Raw genomic sequence first — 8,822 nt, 5'->3', positions numbered from 1 at the left:
TAGTCTTTATTGATTTAGTGCTAATTATAAGGGCCACATGTGTATATTTACTTTTTATTCCTTCTTTTCTCCTCAAGGAAAAAATAGAAATAATATATTCCTCCAGTTTAGTGAAGCATAATGCAATTCTTGTTTTTGGTAGGGTACCAACACCAGGGATGACATCAGCACAAATCACTGGAGCATGAAATAGAACAATTTTTTTAACCTATTTTGGATCACACACATATATTGTGAAAATCTTATGAAAACTTGGAGCCCTCTCCCCAGAGCAATGTATACTTGCTCTTACATAAAATTTTGCATTCAGTTTCAAGAGGTTCACAAGCCAGAAGAACACAGCAATATGATTTTGTATGTCTTTCAAAGATAAAGCATTGTTTTAGCTCTCTAATTAATCCCACAGGAATAACATGGTGGATTTGTGTTGTAGCTTGCTTGTAACAATTGTTTCTGGGCTAGTTAGCTTTTTTGGAGCTAATGAGGAAGGGGGTCATAGGTTCAATTCATTTAGGGGTCAGTTGGTTGTCATACAAAGAAAAGGCCTTTGCCATATTGCTGGCCCACCATCTTGCAAATTTATGCATTTTTCCTCACCAATGAGAGAATGGATGGCTAAGAACAAATCACCATTTCTTCTGGAAGGAACACTCATGAGTGCTTTTCCTTGCTTTGAGGATATCAATAATTATATAATTATTGGAAGCGGCAATGTATTATAGAAAGAGAATGAGGGCCAAGAGACCAGAACCAACGTCTGCCATAACTAGCTAACTGTATGACTTTCAGCAAGTTATCTGGCTTTTCTGAGTCCATTTTCTCATTAGAGGATTAGACTACATAATTAGAAATATTTCAACTCAAAAACTCTAATACTAAGTAAGGATCACTGTATTTGAAGGAATAAGAACTGCATATAGTAGCAAAAATGAAAGTACATACAAAATGGGGAATCCCTGGTAGTATTCAAATGATTCCACAGTAATACAAAGTTCCCTGACTGAAGCATTCTTATCACTGTCATTGATTATGGGAAAACTTAATTCACAACAAATGTGACATACTGATTTACTTTTATAGTTAACCTACATTAATTTATACATATACATATATTATTGAAGTCCATGCTCCTAGTTCCTAAGGAAGGAAATACACATGCACCAGTAAGTTAATGAAGAGGAGAATATAATTTTTTAAATATCTAAAACCTTGTTGGCTGAGTAGAAAGGGGCAGGAGGAGATCCTAAAAGGACCCCATCTCGTCCATAAGTCAGAAAAACCAGACAGTTTCTTTGTATAGGCTGATGAAGCGAAGTACAAATTAAAGCACTTAATTGCTAAACTTGCACTGCTCACGGTAAAAACACTACCTATCTTTAACACCTCTCTGTATTTCTTTTTTTAGATGTAATACACACACACACACACACGCATGCACACACAAAATGGATAGACACTGTTAAGTCATGTTTCATGGTTTGGGGGTTCTTTTTTTTTCTTTTTTGCAACACCAAAAAATGCCTCTATTTTCATTTGTTTTATAGTCTGCTAATTTGGCAATGGAGCTAATGCCCATTTAAGGGAATATGGTGTGGGACGACTGTGCAGCAATATTAAGTGAGAAAGCCATATGTTTCTTAGCCCCACCATACTGTCTGTGACTGCCCTCACCCCTTGTGGGTTAGCTTTTTCATTCGATAGGCCTGCAGTGGGTGGGAGGCCATTTTTACAGGTGTTTGGTGGAGATCACACACAAAATAAAGATTTCTAAGGGGAGTGAGGTGTGTAAAACGTCCAGAAATAGCAACTTGTTTTCACTTAAGATGCAATCCACAGAGGTCTGCTTCAGACTCTTAATTTATAGTATAATCTGTATATATCATAAATGACTGCCTGCCCCTAGATAGCTGACACAGTGCCCAGAATATTCGGAGCTGTTTTCAATCATGGCATAGTCTAGGAAAGTATTAGAAGCAAACTTATTGCGCCACTAGGTTCCGTGACCAAAACTGAAAATGCATTTTATCAAAGAAAGTGTTTCATGTTAAATTCCAAGGGTACACCTGCCAGTGAGGGGATTAAAAAGTAGTAAGTAATTAAATACGTCCACGATACAAAACGCCTTTTAAAAAAAAAATTGTCAGTATAGTTTCCTGTAATTTGCTATTTTGGGGTACCAATGAAATAGAGCATCAAGGGGCAGAAACGTACAATAAAGTCAAGAGGGCCCTCAACTAAGCAGAAGGTTAAAAATGGGCCCTGACAGCTCCCATCATCTGAAATTATATTATCGTGGTTTCCTTGAGCTCAAGAGAATTCTCTTCTACTGACTCATTTGCTTCCCAAATTAAAGTGTAGGTGCACACAGCCTCAAAGAGGAAATCAAACAAGAGAGAGGGTATAAAAACAATACAACTGGAGAAGCATGGGGTTTATATTTTTATGCTAATGTGCTGGTAAGAAAAGGGCTCCATTTGGGGAGCAATAAAGAAAGGGGTGGGGGGAAGGCTGTGAGCAGATCTCAGTAAAAAACACAGAGGCTTTCTATGCAGATGGGGGATTTAAAAGAAGTAAAATGATAACCACACAGTCAAGAGACTAGAAAAGAGACCTTGATGTTTGATAGTTGTAATAACCTGCAGAGTGCTCTAATGGCTCGGGGATCAGGTGCAGAGCTCCAGCAATAACGAGAGCTGAATAATTATCTCGGCCGTATCTGTATCACCAAAGTCCCAGCGTATGAGCTATATAAGGAGGCTTCTGCTGCCTCTCCAAGATTTCCTGAAATGTTAAATCACTGATTTGGGAGCACTTCCAGCATTAGTACTGCCCAGTTAGAAAGAAATAAAGCCCAGAATTCTCCTGTGGCAGTTCTAATGTCTTTGTTAATTATGAATTATGGGTAAACATGCAGACTCACAGAGGTCACGGCTGTCAGCAACAATAGTTTTCAAGAAGGATTTTTACGAGGGTCTTTTTCACTCCACCATAATGTCCATTTTATATACATAAACAGAGCCAGGCATACAAAAAATGGTGTTTGCTTTTTAGGGGAGCTGTATTTTTTTTTTTTTGGTCTCTCTTTTTTCCTCTCTTCCCCCTCCCCTTGTGTGGAGGCATGTAGCCACAGCCAAAGCAAAGCGGTTCCTAACTGGAGTTCTCCTCTGTGACTGACAACAGCTGCACCATTCCAAGGACTAGACAGAAAGTGTCGCTGGGGCTGAGGCTGGGTTAATGATCAGACACTGAAAACCACCTCTTTCTTGTTAATCGGGTAAGCGGGCAGTTGGGTGACCAGCAGCAGTGGTCACCTTTCACATCCAGTGGAGAAACAAACGCTGCATACAGTAGGCTTGATTAACCTCACTTAAATGGCAATGCTAATCTCAAATCTATCCCAAGAGTGTATATAAACAGGATTAAAATTATATTATGTGCGCATCCAGCCCAACAAAAGCAACTGGCACAAAATCATTTTAATTAGGTGGTAGCGGCTGTAACTCATTCAACTTTGGCATTAATTCTTGTTCCATCAAAGAACTTCTGGGCCTTACTGTAAGACAGTGTGACCGTGGAATAAAGGAGATGCTCGGTGGCTGTTAGTCACTCTCGTGCCTCAGCTTCACACATAACACGTCGACGTATCGACGGTAGCTTAGACAATACAACCAGATCAAAATTTGATTAGAATATTCAGAAAACCTGTGACAATCTTGGTCCATAACTTCTTCGAGGTAGACAACAGCTAGAAAAAGGCATTGGCAAATTTTACCATGCTGACCTTCAAATGTCAAAAGATGGTAGTATTGGCGCTCACTTTGGAGACTATTTTCTTTGCACAGAGCAAACTGAGGACCTACATTAACCTGTGGATGTAAGAGAACCAGATCTCAGGGCCAGGCCCCCTTCATTTCTCTTTATGCCTTTTTCTCTCCTGGTCCATGTAAATGACATTTTTTCATCATAGGGCCTACGAGATCCCTCCAGGTTCTAGCTCAGAACGATGTCACAGGGCAACCTCCCTCCCACTGACCTTTCTTGAGGAAGGTCCTTTGTTTACTTGAACTGACTTTTAAGATGAAGGCCAAGCAAGGTTAATCACATGCCAGATCATATAAGAGAAGATTCATTATAAAGACACTTTCTCTTCAGTTTTCCAGGGAACACAGAAATGACCTGGAAGCAAAAGGCCCAGAGAGCATCAGGTAACTCCAATTTCTAGAAGATGGTTCTGTCCAGCCCAAGTGCTTCCCAACAATGCGGTCTCACTGTACACATCTGAGTCATCTGCAAGCCCTTACGCTTTAAAAAACATCATCCTATTTTCAAATCTGTTTCCTAGTAGAAATAGTAGCTAAGAGTGGGTTGATCTTTCTCAACCAATTCAGAAGGGAACATCAAGAAGAGTCCTACAGATGTTCCCAGTTCCAAGCTTCCCCACCCCAACATTCCCAAGACCTAGATGAGCCCTACATTTCTCTCTGCCCTGCTAGAGAAAGCACAGCTAGAGGCACGGCACATTTCTCTTATTAAGAACTCAGAAGAAATTCAGGAAACTAGTATGTATTAAATGTTTACTATCTACCATGGAACAGGCTTTGCTTTCCCATGCACCTCCAGCACAGGACTCCTCAACCCTGGGGAGCTATCCCTATACCCAGGGCCTCCTCCCACCCTCCCTCCCCAAGAAACTGTTGCCACTGGTTATGCAGTCAACACATATTTTATTATTATTATTATTATTAACCTGACTATATAAAGGGAATTAACCAACCAGGGTGAAAAAAGGGAATCTGTCATTGGCTTTAATGGAAAATTCCTAAAATACAGAGAGATATATAGTTTTCTAACTTTGAGAACAATGACTTGTAGAAAATCTGACTATAAATATCTTCAAGTTCTGGGGGTGCTTAGTAAATAAACTGGATTATTCTGTATGATAGGCCAAAATGGAGAAGTGGGAAGAAAGAGAAAAGTGAGTTCCATGTGCCAACCAAGTGAAAGTTGAGGCAAAATCTGAGTGACACGGAAGAAACATGGCTTGGCTTCCTGGAGAAACTGCACGGGCAGTAAAGAAGGTAGGGATGAGAGGAAAAACCCAGCGTAGCAGATAAAACGGACTACTTTGCTAGCTAATTTTTGAAAAGGGAAAAAGAAACTGTTTTACTGAGTCAATAAGCCAATTCTCATTTCATAACTTCTTAATTCTGTTTGGATTAAGAAACCAAACCGTGTCTCCTAGGGGCAGAATAATTTTTACAGTGTGTTAAAAATAAATCTTGCTATATTTAAAAAAAATTTTTTTTTTTTAAGTTTTAAACAAAGTCAGCTTATGTGCCAGATTACCAGGACTCAGAAGTCAGGGAGGAAAAAAGTAGGGTTGATCTGGAGTTTGGCCATCATGAGGGAGGCAATTTGATCCACTCAAATGTCTCCTTAAATCAAGCTTCTATTTTCTCTCTACTCTCATTTTCACTTTTGCCTTTTAATGTTGCTTGAATCTCTTCCAAGTGTCCTCTGCCATGGCAACACCTGCAGGTGAAGGCCCTGCTCCTCGCTGCCGGCCTCGCCAGTGATGAAGAGGCGACTGATCACCGCACAAGGAGAGGAGTGCAATCTCCAAGATGCCCATGAACAGTTCGAGTAGGAGGGTGTCCCTGAAGCACCCTCTTCACACAGGTGTTTAACCTGTTTAGCCATATACCAGGAAAAGGGAAAGTAAACAAAGACCCTTTCTTTCCCTGGTGTTTGCATTTTATCATCTCTCCCAAAGTGACGCATTCTCTAAATTCGTATTAATGGTCCCCGAGGTGTCTGTTCTTTCCGCAGTATGTCGTAGGGTTCCCAAAGTGGAGAAGGAGCTATCCCTCTGCTTGCCCTCCTTCTCTTACGCCTCTGTGCCCGTGAGGGTCTGAGGCCAGCTCTAATGCTGTCCCTTAGATGCCAAGTGACAGTGGCCAGGGCCAAGGTGTATGACATCCCTGCCTTCTCGGCCTCTGCCAATCATCCCCCATTTCTGAAAAAAAAAAAAAAAAAACTCTTACGCAGAGCTGTTTTCAGTCAGATCACCTATGCTTCTTATTCATGCCATCCGTAAAAACAGAATGTTATCCACTTCTGTTTGATGTTACAGCCTTTCAATTCAGGCACTTAAAGCACTTCGTGAACCTTGTCTTGGTGCCAAGTACTGCCTTTCTTCCCCTTATTCCAAGGGACAAACAGGCACACAAGAATCAAGAATCTGACCCAGTGTCTGCCTCAAATGACTCAACACCAAGGCCAGAAAGAGCTCTGAAGAGCTAATGTTCCAACCACCCACTTGCCCAGCCCGTCTTTGTTAGTTATTATTTCTACAAAGCTTTCTATACCTTGGCAGGTCAAGGAGACGACATGTGGCAAAGCAGTATTGTTACCTGGTGAAACTTACTGCAAAGTGTTCAGTGTGATTTAAAGTCTGTGTAAACTTGCTGTTTCTTTTTCTTTACAAAGTTGACATATTATTCTCTAAAATTTGCAATAGGTGGGGCTGACACTTATCTGACTGGGCAAGACAATTGCAGGACCTGAGCTTTATGTAGGGCCTCCAGATCTAAACTCAGAGTAGAAAACCTCCATGTCTAATTGTTCTGCTCTCAAGAACTCCCTTCTATGAACAGAGCTTCAGTAGTATTACATTCATTCCTCCATCAAATGTCAAATCAAAACTTTCAAGAGCAAGTTTTGCTTTGGAGACCTCTGGGGCTAAAGGTCAGGAAGTTAGTAGCCGGCAACTGGCAGTCATAAATCTCATGAATCATCTCGGTGGTCCAAAGACTGTCCCCAGTGGCCACAGACTCCTCTCTACTCTATCCTCAGTGCCTATGAACCCAGTTTGACTACCTTCTCCCAGCTTTCTTAAGTAATACATTCCCTCTGAGGGGGTGATCATAGTACCTCCTTCATGAGGTTGTTATAAATATCCAGTGGATTAACACATTGCTTAGAAAAGTTCCTGGCCCACAGTGATCTTTCAATAACTGCTTATTATTTAGGAGAAAGAGAAATTATGGAGGAAGAGATAAGACAAAGCATCTCAGATAAAGACTAAAATTACTCACTTGAGGACACACTAACCGGTAGTATAACCGAGACTATAATTAAAGTTTCCAAACCTCCCGTGCACAGTAGGACCACCACCACAGAATGCAAGTGCCCAAATGGATTATGAAAACAGCTACGTAGGAGATAGAGGTATAAACATATTCCATGTTAAGGACAATTTAAATTTTGAATTTCAAGTTTTGGTTTCATCAGTCAGATCCTGGGAGCAGCTGCAGTGTCTCTTGTCTTTTCCGTCTCTCCTTGTTCTCTCCTTTCATGTCCGGAAACACGGCCTCTGGTGTGGCTGTTTCTGACAGCATCATCAAAGTGCTGGATGACATGAAGGTGTGGAAGTCGTCAACACCAGAGGAGGTCAAGAAGTGCAAGAAGGTGGTGTTCTTCTGCCTGAGCGAGGACAAGAACATTATCCTGGAGCAGGGCAAGGAGATGCTGGTGGGTGATCTGGGCCAGACTGTAGAAGACAACACCTGGGCCACCTGTCCAGACAGTCCAAATAAGGACTGCCACTCTGCCCCCTCTGATGCAATCTATAAGACCGACGAGACAGGCAGGAGGACCTGGTGTTTGTATGTTCTGAGTCTGAACCCCTTAAGAGCACAGCGATCTATGCCAGCTCTAAGGACACCATCAAGAAGAAGCTGACAGGGATCAATCATGAATTATAACCAAACTACTATGACGAGGTAAGGATCACTGTATCCTAAGCAGAGTAGCTGAAGGGGGGCAGGCGTGCCATCACCTACCTGGAGGGCAAGCCTTTGTGAGACCCCTCCAGCCCCCTGCCTAGAGCATCTAGCAGCCCCAGACCTGACCTTGGGGACTGCAGACTTTCCCCTTCCTGCCAGACTGGAGGGGCTAGGGGGATCCCAGCAGGGGGAGGGCAATCCCTTCACCCCAGTTGCTAAACAGCCCCCCACACCCTGGCCCTTTCTCTTGTCTCTGTCCCTGCAGTTCTGGCCTTCCCAAACTGTTTCTGATCTTCTGATTCCTCTTGGGTTGAAGTAGATCAGTTGCCCCTAGGCACCTCAGTTCTGGGGGTGCTGTATTTTTAATGACACCCTAGCACCCCACCTGCACCTCCCCTTTCCCATGCTGCGAACTTCTTCCCACAATAGTGGCTCTGTGCTTGTCTGTTTTGTTCTGTGTATAAATGGAAAGTTGTAGAGATGACTCCTTCCTTGGGCTGCCTGGTTCCCTTCCCCTTTTCCCCTGGCTACTGCCACTGGTGGAAGCAGGACCAGGAAGGGACCTTCAATTAAAAAAAAAAAAACAAAAAACATACACACAACAATACAAATACTCGCTAATAGGAAAATAAATAAATAGTTTTAGTTTCCCAATTTATATAATTTATGCTGTATATTAAGTTCAAAAAAAAGAAATTAAAAATGAGTATATATATATGTTTATATCAGGAGCAAAGCTGTGAGGAAGATTTGTAAAACTTTAGATTTAAGTGGCATTGCCCGACATCATGTGAATACTTAATAAATACACAATGAGTATTCCTGGTCTTCAACAAGAATGTCTCATTAGGGTGGAAAGGAAGAAAGGGTAGTAAGCATCAGCTTTCATGGAAATCTGAGCTGATTCCCAAAGCCCCAGTTGAAATAGAAACTCATGCCTCCATATTTCCCAGAGTTCCAACTATAGTGAATTATACATAAAAGATGCCCAAGCAAAAACGTGTTGATCTCTACATCTTAGGGGAATGTACACAT

The 8,822-nt window shown here is 41.7% G+C and overlaps 1 pseudogene; it reads left to right on the top strand.

The window, feature by feature from the left end:
- The first annotated feature begins 7,290 nt into the window (after positions 1-7,290).
- On the top strand, positions 7,291-8,349 carry LOC118007459 (annotated as a pseudogene).
- The last annotated feature ends 473 nt before the right edge of the window (positions 8,350-8,822 follow it).

This window comes from Mirounga leonina, unplaced genomic scaffold, assembly GCF_011800145.1.
Source record: "Mirounga leonina isolate KUSES-001 unplaced genomic scaffold, KU_Mleo_1.0 Mir_125, whole genome shotgun sequence".
NCBI classification, from domain to species: Eukaryota; Metazoa; Chordata; class Mammalia; order Carnivora; family Phocidae; genus Mirounga; species Mirounga leonina.
Note: the sequence above shows the minus strand (reverse complement) of the source record. Positions and strands in the feature narration are given on the sequence as shown.